Source organism: Nycticebus coucang, chromosome 5 (genome assembly GCF_027406575.1).
Source record: "Nycticebus coucang isolate mNycCou1 chromosome 5, mNycCou1.pri, whole genome shotgun sequence".
Classification (NCBI taxonomy): Eukaryota; Metazoa; Chordata; class Mammalia; order Primates; family Lorisidae; genus Nycticebus; species Nycticebus coucang.
This window is the reverse complement of record NC_069784.1, coordinates 52873979-52891948: the sequence shown is the minus strand read 5'-3', so window position 1 is coordinate 52891948 and position 17970 is coordinate 52873979. Positions and strand designations below refer to the sequence as shown.

Here is a 17970-nt window from a genome sequence, read left to right as displayed (position 1 = left end):
TGTCCCGCCCTCGGTAGAGTGTCGTGGCGTCACACGGCTCACAGCAACCTCTAACTCTTGGGCTTCTGCGATTCTCTTGCCTCAGCCTCCCGAGCAGCTGGGACTACAGGCGCGCACCAGAACACCCAGCTATTTTTTTGTCACAGTTTGGCCGGGGCTGGGTTTGAACCCGCCACCCTCGGTATATGGGGCCAGCGCCCTACTCACTGAGCCACAGGTGCCGCCCAAGATGTAGGTAGTTTTAAAAGACTGCATGACTTGGTGGTGCCCGTAGCTCAGTCGGCTAGGACACCAGCCACATACACCAAGGGTGGCAGGTTCGAACCTGGCCTACGCCTGATAAACAACAATGACAACTGCAACAACGACAACAAAAAAAAAATACAGCCAGGCGCTGTGGCGGGCGCCTGTAGTCCCATCTACTTGGGAGGCTGAGGCAGGAGAATCACTTAAGCCCAAGAGTTGGAGGTTGCTGTGAGCTGTCATACCATGACACTCTACCCAGGGCAACAGCTTGAGACTCTGTCTCAAAAAAAAAAAAAAAAGACTGCATGACTTGAAAGTGATTTTTCATTCATAGAACATACTTTTCCCTAGATATATGCACTGCTTTGAAGATTCTAAATTTAACAATATAGAGAGATAGATAAACCAACAGATTGGGAATGTGTTTCTTCAGCACAGTCTTGGTCATTTTGGTGCCAAGTGTGACAGACTGTTTCATTGGACAGCACCATTGCTCTTTACCAAGTGAATCACTTTGTTATTCCAGGTTCTATTCTTGGTGATTACAGACTATTTACCACTATTGTTTCTTGCAAGAGGAAACTTTGGGAGTTTTTTTGTTTATTTGTTTGTTTGTTTTGAGACAGAACCTCAAGCTGTCACTCTTGGTAGAGTACTATGGCATCACAGCTCACAGAAACCTCAAACTCTCAGGCTTAAGCAATTCTCTTGCCTCAGCCTCCCAAGTAGCTGAGACTACAGGTGCCCGCCACAATGCCCAGCTATTTTTTGGTTGTAGTTGTCATTGTTGTTTGGCAGGCCCAGGCTGGATTCGAACCCGCCAGCTCCGGTGTATGTGGCTGGCATCCTAGCTGCTTGAGCTACAGGCACCGAGCCAAGAGAAAACTTTCATTATAAGTGCCTAAGTCTTCCCATGAGTGTAAATGAATTTAAGACACTTTAATCAAAACTTCAGCATAGTGAGGTTTCAAAATTCACAGAACTGTTCAGAGAAATTGCTACCACTTTCCCAAGGTTAATCTCTTTAGATAGCTTTAAATGTCAAATGCTTTCTGCATTTATTACCTGTGTCTATGTATGATGCAAGTAACTCTCCTTCCATTTGGGGAATAGTTCAAAGAGGTGGGAGCACTGACTCCCATTTGTCTAGTGACTTCTTGGTATAGAATTCACCATTTTATCCTTAAGTCCTCAAAATAGAACTTAATGCTAAATAGTATATTGCTATTAAGTATTAGTATAAACAAATAAATAAAATAGTATTAAATAGATGCTATTTAACTTAATGCTAAATACTATTCTATTTTTAATAGGAATTTAGAAAATACTTAGAATTATATAGAGTTGTTTCCTTTAAAAACCAGAGGTATGGGCGGCACCTGTGGTTCAAGGAGTAGGCTGCCGGTTCCATATGCTGGAGGTGGCGGGTTCAAACCCAGTCCCAGCCAAAAAAAAAACAAAACACACACACACACACAAAAAAAAAATTTCAGAGTAAAAACCAGAGGTATTTATTTGTATTTAAAGCAATGTTTATTATTTGTGCCAAGTCTTATCCCTCCATGTGAATAAATGTAAGACAAAGAAAAAAAAGAAATACATAAAAATTAAACAACATATTCCTGAATGATCACTGAGTCAATGAAGAAATAAAGATGAAAATTTTTTTAAATTTTGAAATGAATGAAAATGAAAGCACAGCATACCAAATGCCTGTGGGATACAATAAAAGCAGAGCTACCAGGGAATTTTATAACATTAAATGCCTACATTGAAAATGTAGAAAAAATCACAAATTAACAACCTAACAAGGAACTAGAGAAAACCAAACCCAAAGTTAGCGGAAGAAAAGAGACAATAAAGGCCAGAGAAGAACTAAATGAAATAAATACACCAAACTCAATACACAAATTCAACAAAATGAAAGACTTCTTCTTTGAGAAGATAAATAAAATGGATAAACTACTAGCTAGACTAACCAAGAAGAGAGAAGATCCAAATAAGCACAATCAGAAATTAAAAAAGCAAGGAAATAGTACACAGTTGTATGGACACAAGACCATCAGAGATGCTTACAAATAACTATATGCTCACAAGCTAGAAAACCAGGAGGAAATGAATGAATTCCCGAAAGCATACAAGCTCCTGAGATAAACCCAGAAGAAACAGAAATGTTGAATAGATCAATAACCAGTAGTGAAAATGAATCACAAAAAAAAAAAAAAATCACAATTTTTTTTTAAAAAGCTAAGGACCTGATGGATTCACAGTTGAATTCTACCAGATATGCAGAGGAGAACTCGTGCCAATCCTACTGAAAGTATTCTCAAGATTGAGATGGGGAATTCTTCCTCTATAAAATCAGTATCACCCTGATACCAAAGCCAAGAAAAGCTGCAATGAAAAAAGTAAACTACAGATCAATATCTCTCATGAAAAAAAATCCTCAAATAATACCAGCCAACCGAATCCAACAGTGCATCAGAAGGATAATACACCACGATCAAGGAAATTTCATCCCAGAGATGCAAAGATGGTTCAACATATGCAAATCGCTAAGTGTGGTTCACTACATAAACAGAATTAAGAACAAAAACCATGTGATCATCTCCATAGATGCAGACAAAGCGTTCAGTAAAACCCAGCATCCCTTCATGATAACACAGAGAACTCAGCTTTGAAAGAGCATACCTCAAAATAATAAAAGCTATATATGACAAACCCATAGCCAACATCATACAGAATAGGGAAAAGGTAAAAGTATTCCCCCTTAGAACTGGAACAAGACAAAGATGCTCACTTTTTGTCACTTCTGTTCAGCACAGTACAGGAATTCCTAGCAGAAGCAGTCAGGCAAGAGCTAAAAATAAAGGGCATCCAAATTAGCAAACAGGAAGTCAAATTATCTCTGCTTTTGATGATATAATATTATACCTAGAAAACGCTAAGAACAACTCCAAAAGACCCCTAGATTTGATAAACAAAACAGCAAGTCTCAGATTACAGAATCAATATGCAAAGTTCAATAGCATTTGTATACAGAAACAACGGCCAAGCACAAAACAAAATCAAGAACTCAAGCACATGTACCATAGCTGCAAAAAACTAACAAAAATACACATACAACACACCCAGGAATAAATGTAACCAAGGAGATGAAAAGTCTGTACAAGAATAACTACAAATCACTGATGAAAGAAACTGTAGACAACACAAATGAATGGAAAAACATCCCATGCTCATGGATCAGAAGAATCTATATTGTGACAATGACCATACTGCCCAAAGCAATCTATAGATTCAATACAATTCCTATCAAAATGCCAATGTTACTTTTCATGAATTAGGAAAAAAACACAATTCTGAACTTTAGATAGAACAAAAAAAAGTGCCTGAATACCCAAATCAATCCTAACTAACAATAACTAAACTGGAGAATATGTTACCTTACCTCAAATTATGCTGCAAGGCTAGACTAAAAATCAAGCAACATGGTACTGGCGGCACCCATAGCTCAGTGGATAGGGCCCCAGCCACATACACTCAAGCTGGCAGGTTCAAACCCAGCCTGGGCCAGCTAAACAGTAATGACAACTCCAACAAAAAAATAGCCAGGCATTGCGGTAGGCACCTGTAGTCCCACCTACTTGGGGGGGCTGAGGCAAGAGAATCACTTAAGCCCAAGAGTTTGAGGTTGCTGTGAGCCGTGACACCATGGTACTCAACCAAAGGCGACATAGTGAGACTCTGTCTCAAAAAAATAAACAACATGGTACTGGCATGAAAGTAGACACATAAAATAATGCAACAGAATAGAGAACTCAGAAATAAAACTATATACCTACAACCAACTGATCTTTGACAAAGCAGACAAAAACATACACTGGAATAAAGGCACACTACTTGATAAATGGTGCTGGAAAAATTGGAGAGCCATATACAGAAGAATGAAACTAGATCCCTATCTCTCAGTTATACATGCATAAACAAATCCACTCAAGATGGATTAAATCAGTGTGTGGATGGATAGATTAAAAACTTTTTAAAGGTGAACTAAAGACTTAAATGTAAGACCTGAAACAATAAAAACTCTTGAAGGAAACCTAGGAGAACTTCTTTTGGACATTGGCCTAGGCAAAGAATTTATGACTAAAACCTCAAAAGCAAATGTAATAAAAATGGACACAAATGGGACTTAATTAAACTTAAAAGTCTCTGCACAGCAAAAAGTAATTAATTAATTAATTAATCAAAAGAGTTAGTAAACAATAGTTAAATAATCAATAGAGTTAATACAGAATGGGAGAAAATATTCACAAACTATGTGTCCAACAAAGGACTAACATCCAGAATCTACAAAGAATTCAAAATACTCAACAAGAAAAAAACAAGCTGGGCGACACCTGTGGCTCAAAGGAGTAGGGCGCTGATCCCATATGCTGGAGTTCAAACCCAGCCCCAGCCAAAACTGCAAAGAAAAAAAAAAAGAAAAGAAACAAGCTACCTCATTAGAAAGAAAAGCATTTCTTACAGTGCTGGAGACTGGGGAGTCCAAGGGCATAGTACCAGCATCTGCCCAGCTTCTGGTGAGGGTCTTCATACTGTGTCATGACATGGTAGAGGACATCACATGGTGAGAAGGTCTAGTTCAGGTCTCTCTGTCTTTTCTTATTATGTCACTAGTGACATCATAGGGGCCCCACCTGACATGATTTAAACCTAATCACCCCCTAAAAACGCATCTCTAAATATCCTCAACACATTAATGTGGGATTAGGTTTCCAACAAGTGAAATTTTAGAGACATATTCAAACCATAATGCCCATGAATTTCAACTTTTTCAGGATTCTTTTGTGATGACTATCTAACCACTAGCACTGTAAAAATAGTCACCAGGGAAATAACAGGCTTTGTCAAATGTCTCATGGCCTTTTCTTGAGTAATTATTAAGAATACACTAATTAAGCGGATACAAAAAAGATTAAAGTTTATAAATGAACTGAAGGAGCAAAAGAAATTTTGCCCCAAAATATGACTCCTTAGTATCAAGAATATTTTAAATTAAAGTCCATTCACGATCCAGAAACATTAAAGGAGGTCTTTCTCCTATCTACATAAAACCTGAGTAACCTGACTGAGATTCAAAAGGGGCTGCTGACTTCTTTATTACATGCTAATAGACCTGGCTCCAAAGTCATTTGAAGGAGGATACCTGTCTCTCAGGTTGACCTACAAATCAATCTGTTTCCACCCATCTACACACACACACACCCCAGCAACCACTTGCTGCACCTAAACTTTCCACATTCTCCCCTCCCCTTCCAAAAGAAATCTATAAAAATCTCTGACCATCACTGAGAATTTGCGTAATCATTCTTGTGGCTCCCCACATGCTCATGGTATTTGGAAATAAACTTTTCTCTTACTAATCTACTGTAATTGTGAATTGATCTTTCAGCAAACCAACCAAGGGAAAATCTGGGGCAGGTTTCACCCCAGATCCCTACAAACTTTTCAACTCTGTTTTATAATATTTCTGCCATAAAATTTTCTAAATTTCTTTTGTACATTATACCCTTAGGGTTTTTTTTAAATTAAATACAATAGAACCTCCATAGTTGACCACCTACCTACACTGACCACTTCTTTAAATTGACCTAATTTTCATGGACTAGACATGTATCACATGTACCCTATGGAAGACTGACTACCTCCATAAGTTGTATCTTGACCACTTGGACTGAGACACACAATATTAATTTACCCTCTTTAATTTGACCAGTTTTGCCTACTCCACACCAAGGGTGGAAAGGGTGGGCTTTTCCCTTTAGTTGTATTTTTTTTTATTTTTATTTTTATTTTTACATATACATGTATTGATTAGGTTTCCTTTTTTTTTTTTTTGCCTTCTAGTTGTATTTTTTTTTAGTATAAGTTCTGTTTTCATATCTTATCCATGAGTTGGATTAAGCCTAACATCCCATTGTTTATCACATGTTGCAGAAGACTTTTTCTAGGTGAAGGACTGGTCTCCAAAATATGACTTGTAGGTACACCCTATAAATACTGAAAAATCTTATAGTTAATTAAGACATGGTGGCCCAAAGGAAAGAAGTCAAAGAGCTGGCATTGAAGGAAAAGTGTGATTTTCTACATTTTCTGGAAAGCAACAGCCAAAGAAAGATGGCAGAACATTAGCAAGACCACAGATAAAAACATCCAAAAATGTAAACATGAGTACTTGGACAGATATAATAAGGAAAATGGTGACGTACAGCAGAAAAAAGAGGAAAACTTCCCTCAATGAAGTCAGTGAAGCCACAATTAACTGGTTCAAACAAATGAGGACAGTTAAAACCCAATCTCTGGGCCAATGATCAAAGAAGTTACTCAAAAATTTACGTGGGAATGTGGGGTGGCAGATTTCCAATCATCACTTGGTTGGCTCAAGAAATTCGAACTGAGACACGAAATTTACCAGCAAGTCTTATGTGGTGAATCCAGTGAAGTTACAGTAGAAGTGTGGCAGAGCTCACCAAACAATTACTGGATTTTGCCAGAGGCTTCAAAGATGATGACATCTTTACCACTGACAAGTGCAGGCTCTTTTCTTTTTTTTTTTTTTTTTTTGTTACAGTTCAGCCGGGGCCAGGTTTGAACCCGCCACCCTCGGTATATGGGGCCGGCGCCTTACCAACTGAGACACAGGCGCCACCCCATGGTGTAGGCTCTTTTCAAAGGTGATACCTTACAGGAGCATCATCATGAAGGGTGAAAAATGTAACAGTGGAAAACTTTCCAAAGAACATTTTACAGTTCTACTTTGCACTAGCTCATACAGAGAGAAATTTAAGCCCTTGGTGAATGGTAAAGCCACACACAGTCAAGAATCTGAAGCCTGAAGCTTCTCCATCACTTGGAGATCAAACAAATGTGCATCAATGGCTGGTGCCCTATTTAAGGAGTGGGTAAGTGGTTATCAACTGACAAATGAAGAAGAAATGGTCTATTGTATTGATAGTAGACAACTGTCCCAGCCACCCACAAGTGAATCATCTCATAAACATTACACTGGCTGCAAACATGACCTCAAAAGTCTAACCTCTTCATCAAGGCACTATCAAAATATTTAAAATGCACTACAGAGCCCAGCTCCTGCAGTGGGTGATCGATAAAACACAAACAGATGGCCTTCCAGTGGAAGCAACTTCATCTGCTGCCCTCAGTTAGTGCTGTGGATGCTGTCCTCTGGATCAGTTTCTCTTGTACTAAAGTTCAGCTAGAAACAATACAGAAGTGTTTCAAGAAAGTTGTATTTGTCACAACCCAAGAGCATGATGTTTTGGCCACATCAGGCAGTCCATCAGGCAGAATTTGAAGGAGCAGATTTTTTTTTTTTTTTTTTTTTTTTTAAGACAGAGTCTCACTATTTCGCCCCTGGTGGAGTACCGCGGCATCATAGTTCACAGCAACCTCAAACTCTTCGGCTTAAGCAATTCTCTTGCTTCAGCCTCCCAAGTAGCTGGGACTACAGGCATCTGCCACAACACCCAACTATTTTTTGTTGCAGTTGTCATGGTTGTTTAGATGGCCCAGGCCTGGTCAAACCTGCCACCCTCCGTGTTGCATGAATGTCTCCCAATTGATCCATGGCGCAGAGGAATGAGTCTTGCAGTGAAATAGTCTGAGTAACAAGGATGACCACTTACTCTCTCACAGCAAGTGGCAATCTTTATTTCTTCCACCAAAGCTTATATAGGCACATAACTTAATTAATAAACACATGACTTAAAACTTGGCCCCAGGCCTTTTACTGTCTGATACTTAGGGGCCTACAGATAAACCAGATTAACTGATAACCATTTTACTAACATTATCTAAAGCTATCCTTATGGGCTAAGGTTTAACCGGATTAACTGATAACTATTTCATCTAACTTAATTCTCCTAAAAATACATGACTTAATGGAGAACATGTTGTTAGCCATTACTTCTTTGCTCTTATCTGATAAAGCCTGAGGCTCTGCGGGGAAAAAATAGATTGAATATCTGTCTTACTGGCCTCACTGTATGGAAGCAGTTACTTTAGTCTTTAAGCAAGGCATAGTCAGGAAATTCCTAAGACATACAGAAACCTGTTTGCAAGCCTCCGCTCCCATGTGGGCCTTAAGTCAAGTGGGGTTTTATGCCTGCAACCAACCCAGCCATATGGGATTCTGCCTCAGTTTCTCACAAGTATGCCTGCACAAAGTCTTTTCACTGCTCCCTCTCAAATAGCCTTTTTGGCCAGAGGCATATAGGCCTTTCACCTATACTCGGTGTATGTGGCTGGCGCCTTAACCACTGTGCTACGGGTGCCGAGCCCGAAGGAATAGATTTTGAAGGTTTTGTTGCAATAGATGATGAGGTGGCAACCTGTAATGAACCTAGCCCAGAAGCAATTTACCAAGCAATGTTGACCAAAGTACAGACCAGCATAAAAGCACACAAAACAATTGATGAAACAGAAGCAAGTGAGGATGACACAGAAATTGCAGAGACTCAAAAGAAGAGAATGTCAGGCATCTGATAATGTAGTTGAAGTCAGATGCTATGGGAAAATGCCCAGGTATGCTAAGTGGTGTAGCCAGCATTGACTATGCTTTGTCCACTTAACATTTGTAATAAGAATAAGAAACAGACTGAGATTGACTCTTTTTTCAGACAGAATGATTAAACCTTTAGAAGATTAAATGTATTGATTTTGCATAATACTTTATATACGATTTTACTGTGTTTTGGTTTTTTTTTTTTTTTTTGAGACAGAGTCTCACTCTACAGAGTTGCCCTCAGTAGAGTGCTGTGGCATGACAGTGCACAGCAACCTCAAACTCTTCAGCTTAAGCAATTCTCTTCCCTCAGCCTCCCAAGTAGGTGGGACTACAGGCACCCACCACAACACCTGGCTATTTTTTGTTGCAGTTGTCATTGTGGTTTAGCTGGCCCAGGCTGGATTTGAACCCACCAGCCTCGGTGTATGTGGCTGGCACCATAACCACTGTGCTACAGGCACCAAGCCTGATTTTTTTTTTTTTTTTTTTTTTTGAGATCGTCTCAAGCTGTCACCTGGGTAGAGTGCCGTGGTGTCATAGCTCAAACTCGGGCTCAAGTGATCCTCTTGCCTCAATTTTTCTATTTTTACTAGAGATAAGGTCTCACTTTTGCTCAGGCTGGTCTCAAACTTGTGAGTTAAAGTAATCCACCTGCCTCAGCCTCCCAGAGTGCTAGGATTACAGATGTAAGCCACTGTACCTGGCCTGTGTTTTAAGTATTTATGATTTTTTTTTAATTTTTTTTTTTTTATTGTTGGGGATTCATTGAGGGTACAATAAGCCAGGTTACACTGATTGCAATTATTAGGTAAAGTCCCTCTAGTATTTATGATTTTTTATTATATTCTCTAATAAAAAGCTTACAAGAAAGCGATATATGTGTACATATCAGTACAATAGATGTAGTTCCTTATGTTGACCAGTTTATTACAGTCCCTTGGGTGGTCAGCTTAAAGAGGTTCTACTTAAGGTAGTTGATATTTCTTAAACATCTAGCTCACCTATAAAGAAGATGAAATACTAAAACATCCATGACTGAATATAAATTTATCCACTTTTGGATAAAGTTTAGCTATTATAGAAAAAGTAAAGACTTTTAGGTCTCTTAGTAAACATGACTGGTGCCACATTGAAACAGTCAACTATGAGAAAGCATATTCCTCTAAAAATTATGAAATGATGTTAATGTACAGAATGGTGGTTTCACTAGAAATTAAAGTTATTAAGAGTTAAAAATTCTAATCAATATACTATACATAAAACTAGAAATAATACAGCAAACAACTCTGTATTTGAGGAAAATAAGACATTTTTGGTAAGCGAAGCTAAAAATACTAGCATGTGTTTTTGTTAAAGGAAAAAGATGGTAATTTTAATCCGAAAGTAAAATAATTGGTCTTCATAAATGAGAAAGTACAAAAGTATAGGACAAAACTTGGATGGATGTGAGGAGGTAGTAGAAGTTTTGTGGAAGAGAAATCTTGGAACAGGAATTTTCTATATGGGTTAAGCTAAAATTTGAATTTTGAATAAAATCTAAATTTATGATTTTAAGAATTGATGAGGTAGGTGGTGCCTGTGGCTCAGTGATAGGGTGCCAGGCCCATATACCGAGGGTGGCGGGTTTGAACATGGCCCTGGCCAAACTGCAACAAAAAAATAGCCGAGCGTTGTGGTGGGTGCCTATAGTCCCAGCTATTCATGAGGCTGAGGCAAGAGAATCGCCTAAGACCAAGAGCTGGAGGTTGCTGTGAGCTGTGACCTCATGGCACTCTACCGAGGGCAGGGCAACAAAGTGAGACTCTGTCTCTAAAAAAACAAACAAACAAAAAAAGAATTGATGAGGCACTGTGGTGGGTGCCTATACTCCCAGGTACCTGGGAGGTTGAGGCAAGAGAATTACTTGAACCCAAGAGTTTGAGGTTGCTGTTAGCTAAGATGCCACGGCACTCTACCAAAGTGAGACTCTGTCTCAAAAGAAAAAATAAATTGATGAGGCTTAATATCAAAAGTTCTTTGGTACAAAGCTTTCCTAGAGCATTGGTCAGCTCTTGCTTTGTTAGGTCTTTGATAAGCTGAGAAAACTGAGTCTTCTGTATTCTAAGAGCAAAGCCACAACCATATAACTTACTATATGTGTCTTCAAAGTCTTGTTTATCACTCTGATTAAATGAATGACTACCGTTTCACAGTGACCTGTGATCCCATTTTGGTCAAGTGCTTTACAATATCTTTGATATTTTTAATAAATTTCTCAAAACCAAATTCTAAATTAAGGCCTTTTGGTCACAAACTAACTTTGAGAGCTCCCAGAGAGCCCCTGGAATATCTCAAAAGTTTATTTTCTCTTCTTCTAAAAGGGAAAATCTTAAACTAATTAAAACTGTCCAATTTGCATGGGAAGCATTATCAAATAAGAATGAGGTTTTCCATTCTTCAAGTGATATTTGCGTATGGATATATGTTATTAATGAGTGTCCCAGAAATTGTATGAGACTCCTAGAAACCTAACACATCCTGATATAATGTAGTCATCATAATTCTAATTATTTCCTTAGAATACTGTATGCCACAGAAAATTTCCATTATTATGATGCACTCTCAGCAGATTTTTAACCATGGTCATTTTAAGCCATCCACAGGCAGTTAATTGTTCTGCTCTGATGTTTTCCTGAAAGCATTTACAATCCTGAACTGTTTTGTCTTTGAGAAGATACATGGAAAGAACTGACAAGTATAGCTGTCCAACATGAAGATCCTACCATTGGACTGGGTAAGAATTTCCAAAACGCTAAGGAAGACACTGATTTGTTCATAAAATTCCTAATCCAACATCAAGCAGAAGAATTGAAAGAACTGATGAAGAAGAATTATAGTTTCTTTATGGCATTTTGTTTGAAACATGCCTTGTTTTCCAGATTTATTTTATTGATTGATTGATTAATTGATCTTTGAGACAGAGTCTCAAGCTGTGGCCCTGGGTAGACTGCTGTGGCATCACAGCTCACAGCAACCTCAAACTCTTGGGCTTAAACATTTCTCTTGCCTCAGCCTCTCAAGTAGCTGGGACTACAGGCGCCCGCCACAATGCCAGCTATTTTTTTGTTGTAGTTGCCATTGTTGTTTTAGCTGGCCTGGGCCAGGTTCGAACCCACCAGCCTCGCCCTAGCTGCTGAGCTATGGGTGCCACCTTGTTTTCCAGATTTAAGGGAATCTTTTTCTTTTATTTTAAGCTATTATAGTTTACCCAATGGCTCACGCCTATAATCCTAGCACTTTGGGAGCCCAAGGTAGATGGATTGCCCTGAGCTCACTGGTTGGAGACCAGCATGAGCCAGAGACCCGATCTCTAAAAATAGCCAGGTGTTGTGGCAAGCACCTATACTCCCAGCTCCTTGGGAGGATGAGGTGAGGCTGAGGCAAGAGAATCACTTGAGCCCAGGAGTTGGAGGTTGCTGTGAGCTATGACACCAGAGCACTCTACCAAGTACCACAAAGTGAGACCATCTCAAAGACAAAATAATAATAGGGGCAGTGCCTGCAGCTCAGTGAGTAGGGCGCTGGACCCATATACCGAGGGTGGTGCATTCAAACTCAGCCCTGGCTAAACTGCAAACAAAAATAGCCGGGTGTTGTGGCAGGCACCTGTAGTCCCAGCTACTCCAGAGGCTAAGGCGAGAAATCGCCTAAACCCAAGAGCTGGAGGTTGCTGTGAGCTGTGACGCCACAGCACTCTACCGAGGGTGACAAGGTGAGACTCTGTCTCTAAAATAATAATAATAATAAACAACTATCTATAGTTTATAGCAATTTAGCAAAGTATATCTTTGTAAATAAAGATGAAACAACTACTTTTTCTCTCTCCCCAATCTTTTCAGAATTTGGAAACTATTCCTTAGTATTCTTATGTTCCTGGTGAGGGAAAAAATGCAAGTTCCCCACCAGTAACAGAAACACTGTACTAGCTAGGTATGTTGGGCAAACTTATTACAAAGTCTATTTTTTTTTTTTTTTTGAGACAGAGTCTCACTATGTCAACCTCAGTAGGGTGCGTGGCGTCACAGCTCACAGCAACCTCAAACTTTTGGGTTTAAGCGATTTGCTTGCCTCAGTCTCCCAAGTAGCTGGGACTACAGGCGCCCACCACAATGCCCAGCTATTTTTTTGTTGCAGTTTGGCCGGGGCCAGGTTTGAACCCTACACCCTCACTATATGGGGCCAGCGCCCTATCCACTGAGCCACAGGCGCTGCCCAACACCTGTCTATTGTTTTTGTGTTGCAATTGTCATTGTTTAGCTGGCCCAGGCCAGGTTTGAATTTGCCACCCTTGGTGCATGTGGCCAGCCCCGTAACCACTATACTACAGACACTGAGCCTACAAAGTAGGTAAAACAGGTACAAGACAACTACTGGGGGAGGTAGAGGAGTGCCCCCCACTTTCTTGAGTGTCACAGCATTTTCTTGCCTTGAAAGGGCTCACCCTATAATCCCAGCACTCTGGGGAGCCAGGGCAGGTGGATTGCTTAAGCCCAGGAATTTGAGTCTGCTATGAGCTCATTTGAAGCCATGCCATTCTAACCTGGTCTGTCTCAAAAAAAAAAAAAAAAGAAAGAAAGAAAGAAAAAGATGGCAAGCTCAAACCAGCCCTGACTGCTTTAGAGTTGCTTTGGTTGTCCTATAGCGCCCTTTAGCTAACTGTCATACAAAAACTATATCATTAACATGACATGGGTTGCATGACAGCCTATGATGATGGTACTGCGCCTGCTTGATTTGTTTCTCTACGAACAAGCAAAGATGCATGGTAAAAATCTGTATTACTCACTGGGGAGAGATTGAAAGTGACAACTCAGAGTGGGCAGCTTTTGCTAGCAGGAAGCTCCAGTGGAAGAAATTCCTGTGTGTCCGTGGCTCAAACGCCCTTGTAAGTAACCTCTAATAAACACATCTAACTGGCCAAGTAGGGCTTGTCTGAGTCATTCTTTGGTCTTTCCACTCCCTCTCAGTTTTGGGGGTGGATTTTCCTATACTGTCTTGGGACTTTTCCAAAGCATATGACAATAAGAATGTGGATATGGTGACTGGAGTTTGTAATCCCATAACCCCATTTACTTGGGAGGCTGAGGTGGCTGGATTGCTTGAGCTCAGTTCTATCCTGGGGGATTGAGTGACTCCCTGCCTCTACCAAAGGTACAAGATAAATTAATAAGTTAAAAGAATAAGTACAAATAAAGCAATAAGTTAAAAGGCCAGGGCGTGGTGGCTTACATCTGTATACCTAGCACTCTGGGAGGCAGAGGCAGGCGGATCACCTGAGCTCAGGAGTTTGAGACCAGCCTGAGCAAGAGTGAAATTCCATCTCTACTAAAAACAGAAAAAACCAGCCTGGTGTTGTGGTGAGTGCCTGTAGTCTCAGTTACTTGGGAGGCTGAGGCAAAAGGATTATTTGAGCCCATGAGTTTGATGTTGCTGTGAGCTATGATGTCAGAGCACTCTACCCAGGGAAATAAAATGAGACTGTCTCAAAAAAAGAGAAAAAAGTAAAAGAAGCTTTTCTTTTTTTTTTTTTTTGTAGAGACAGAGTCTCACCTTATCGCCCTCGGTAGAGTGCCGTGGCATCACACAGCTCACAGCAACCTCCAAATCCTTGGGCTTAGGCAATTCTCTTGCCTCAGCCTCCCGAGTAGCTGGGACTACAGGCACCCGCCACAAGGCCCGGCTATTTTTTTGTTGCAGTTTGGCCGGGGCTGGGTTTGAACCTGCCACCCTCGGCATATGGGGCCAGCGCCCTACCCGCTGAGCCACAGGCGCCGCCCATAAAAGAAGCTTTTCTATGTAACAAATGGTATGGATGCGGGCGGCCTCAGGGCAGCCTCACACCACCCCCCGTAAGACCAGGAGGCTGGGTAGGAGGAAGGGAAAAAAGAGGTAAATGAAATGATGCCAAGCACCATCATTCTTAGATTGTTGGAACAAAACAAAGATAAGAGTTAACAAGCTAAAGCTAAGTGCTGTGACAAATTGTTTTGCTTATCCGCTAATTGCCAGATCTGCTTTATATGACCTTTATGTTATCTATCTGCTAAATTTCAAGGTTTGCTTCTGTAAAAAGGGTCATTGTGACCCCACGCTTGCTTTTTGCTTCTCTTGCCAACTTTCAGCCCACATTTTGCTTCTCTTGCCAACTTTCAGCCCACCTTTTTGCTTCTTTTGCCAACTTTCAGACTATGAAAACCCCAATTTCAGACCCTTCAGCACTCTCACTTAGTGTGCCTTAGACTTTGCTGAGACAGCCCCGCAGTTAATAAAAGACTCCTTTTGAACTTCTAATCTGAGTCGGTGATCCTTATCTCATGCCATAACAGCCAAGACACTCTACCCAGGGCAATAGAATGAGACTATCTTGAAAAAAAGTAAAAGAATCTTTACTTTGTAACAAGACATAATTAGAAAAATATATTATATTACTACAGCTTTGAATAGAATGTCCTTTTTAAAAATGGTCACAGAATCAGATAGAACCAGGAAGTTTTAGAGAAATAGGCTGATATTATGGAGCCATTGTGGAGCCTGGCAGGGGAACTATCCTGGTACCTGGCTTTAGGGTTCCCCCACCTTATGGAAGGCCAGGAACATCAAAAAATTTAAGAACAGAGCTTTAAGAACATATATTTACCCAAATATGTAGATATTACAGGCAAAGTTGGGTGGTAAATCCTTGGCTTGTTTTCCTAGCATGGAAAGGTTTTTAGAAGCCTCATTTAAATTTTCTTATTAAAAGTTCCAACAAAGGGGAGAATCTATTGAACCCAGGAGTTAGAGCTTGCAGTACGTTATGATAACACCACTGCACGCTAGCCCAGGCAACAGAGCAAGACCCTATATTCTCCCAACGGTCTAAGGGCCACAAATAGTATGCCATACGGTTTCACTGTGAAAAACAGGGTGAACAGCAACGAGGCTGATCTTGTGACCTGTGAGTTCCACACTGGTAAAGAAAACTAGCCACGATGGTGACAGAGAGTGGCAATTATGCCCAAGTTTTGATCAAGCTCTTAAAAGGAGATACTGGCTAAAAGGAGGTAATTGTTTTTCTTTTTTAAAACTATATATGTGTGTGTGTATGTAAGTATATATATGTATACATAACTATATATACACATATATATATTATACTTTATTCTTTTTTTTTTTTTTCAATTGGGAGGAAATGAGGCTGAGAAGGCCCAGGAAGTTAGGCTCCTAGATAAGCAAATTGAAACCCAATGTAAAGATTAAAACAAACAAGAAAACTAGAGGCTTTACCAATCAGAAACCACCAATTAGCCTCTAACTAGGGACCAGTTGAATGTTTTCTTTGTCATGCTTCCTGAACACTTTATGAAAGTTCTTCTCTTTTCCCACCTAGCAGAGTCCCAGTCACTTGCCAGATGCCTGCTGATCCGTAGATAAAGTCTTTAAAATTCTATTGTGCCTAAGTTTATCTTTTAACAATCCAAGGCCACCCTTGAGAACTTCCCTGCAAAATACACAGGTTATTATTTTGAGATATAATATAGATTTGTATCTATTACACACGTAAACATTTCTTGATGCAGGTTTTGGTGAACATAAATATTGTATACACTGTAAGAGTGCTTGGGTACCCATACCCTGTGAGCAGCAGTGAGTGCTCTTGGGTACCTTCAAATGTGCACACTTTTTGAAAACTGTGCAATTGATGGGTTATGATACACTGTAAAATTGGAATGGAATCAACTTGGCCTGGTTCTCAGGAAACACACTGTGCCTGGACTAGTGTCAGAGCCCTGCCTTATGGCCTCAACAATACATGGTTGATTTTGAGCCCCAGCTAGTGAGTATGGTCTGGTTTAAGTTATTTTATATAAATGTAAAATATGGCTGATTGACTTTTTTTATAGCTAACAAATATATGTTTACTGTAAGGAAAGCTTATCCACACCCACCAAACAGTTGAGAGTACATGAAGAAGAAACTGAAGGTTCTCCTGCTTCCTGATGCAAGTGGCTTGCTGTCACATCTTTATATGTGACCTGTATAGGAAGTGGTGGTGGCTTTGGAGTCTAATAGGTGCTACTTGGTCAAGGAACCCAGCCAAGTCCCAAGTCTGCCCTGATAATCACTTGGCCTCCCCAAGCAATGGGAAAACAGTGAAGGCAAAGAAAAAGGAAATAACACCAGTGTTGGCAGAAATTTCTCATAGGACAGGAAATTCTGGTGAACTGAGACCCAGGCTGCGGTTTGTGATAAAGGCTGAAAGTGCTCCTCCCTGGTCCTAAGCCCAGAGTGGGCTGTACCTCATTTTCTGAGGTGGCAATGAAAGAAGAGAAGGACACAGAGAGGAAGACTGATAACTCCTCTGCAGGGCAACCTCCCTGAAGTGTTGCTGGTGGGTGATAGAATTGGGTTATTGACCCACCCAGGAAAGATCCCTTTCCTGGAAAGCATGTCACTCCCAGAAAATAGTGAAGGGACCAATCCATGCCCCCCAAACCTTGTCCCACCTACCTGCCCAGGTGAAACTATGAACAGACCAATCCTGGCAGTCCTAATCCTTTAAATTCTTATCTGCCATAGCCCAAGTGTGGATCTAGTCAGGAATCTCACTCCACCTGCCCTCCAGATGAAATAAAAGCCACTTTAATTGCACGGATTGGATCTCTTATCTTCCTTTAGTCTGGCGTCTCCGAATGATTTTATCCTTGGAGAACCTTTCAGTGGGACCATAAGGAATGACATCGGTTTAGTCCCTGGGAAGAGTGATTATCCAGAAGTGGCCATGGGGGATTCCATGGTGTAATGGTGAGCACTCTGGACTCTGAATCCAGCGATCTGAGTTCAAATCTCGGTGGAACCTCATCCTTACTTTCCTCCACGTTTTTTTCTTCTTTACTCCCTTAAATGGGTGGTTTCTGCTTCCTCATACTCTACACGTCCTGGTTCAGGGAGAAGGTTTCGGTCGCGGAAGGAAGCTCCGCAGGGCACTGGCTGCCCCAAGTACGCGTGTCCCTCTGCGCCTTGCGCGGCGACACTACCCCGTCTCCTGCTCCGGAGTCGGGGTCCCAGAAGCCAGGTTCTCGGAGTGGCGGGTCTACACAGGAATTGCTGCCCCA

General features: G+C 40.6%; 1 non-coding gene across 1 annotated transcript; it reads left to right on the top strand.

Moving 5' to 3' along the window:
- Positions 1 to 17641: 17641 nt before the first annotated feature.
- On the top strand, positions 17642 to 17714 carry TRNAQ-CUG (transfer RNA glutamine (anticodon CUG)). The gene has a single exon. It is a non-coding gene; the product is annotated as a tRNA-Gln (tRNA).
- The last annotated feature ends 256 nt before the right edge of the window (positions 17715 to 17970 follow it).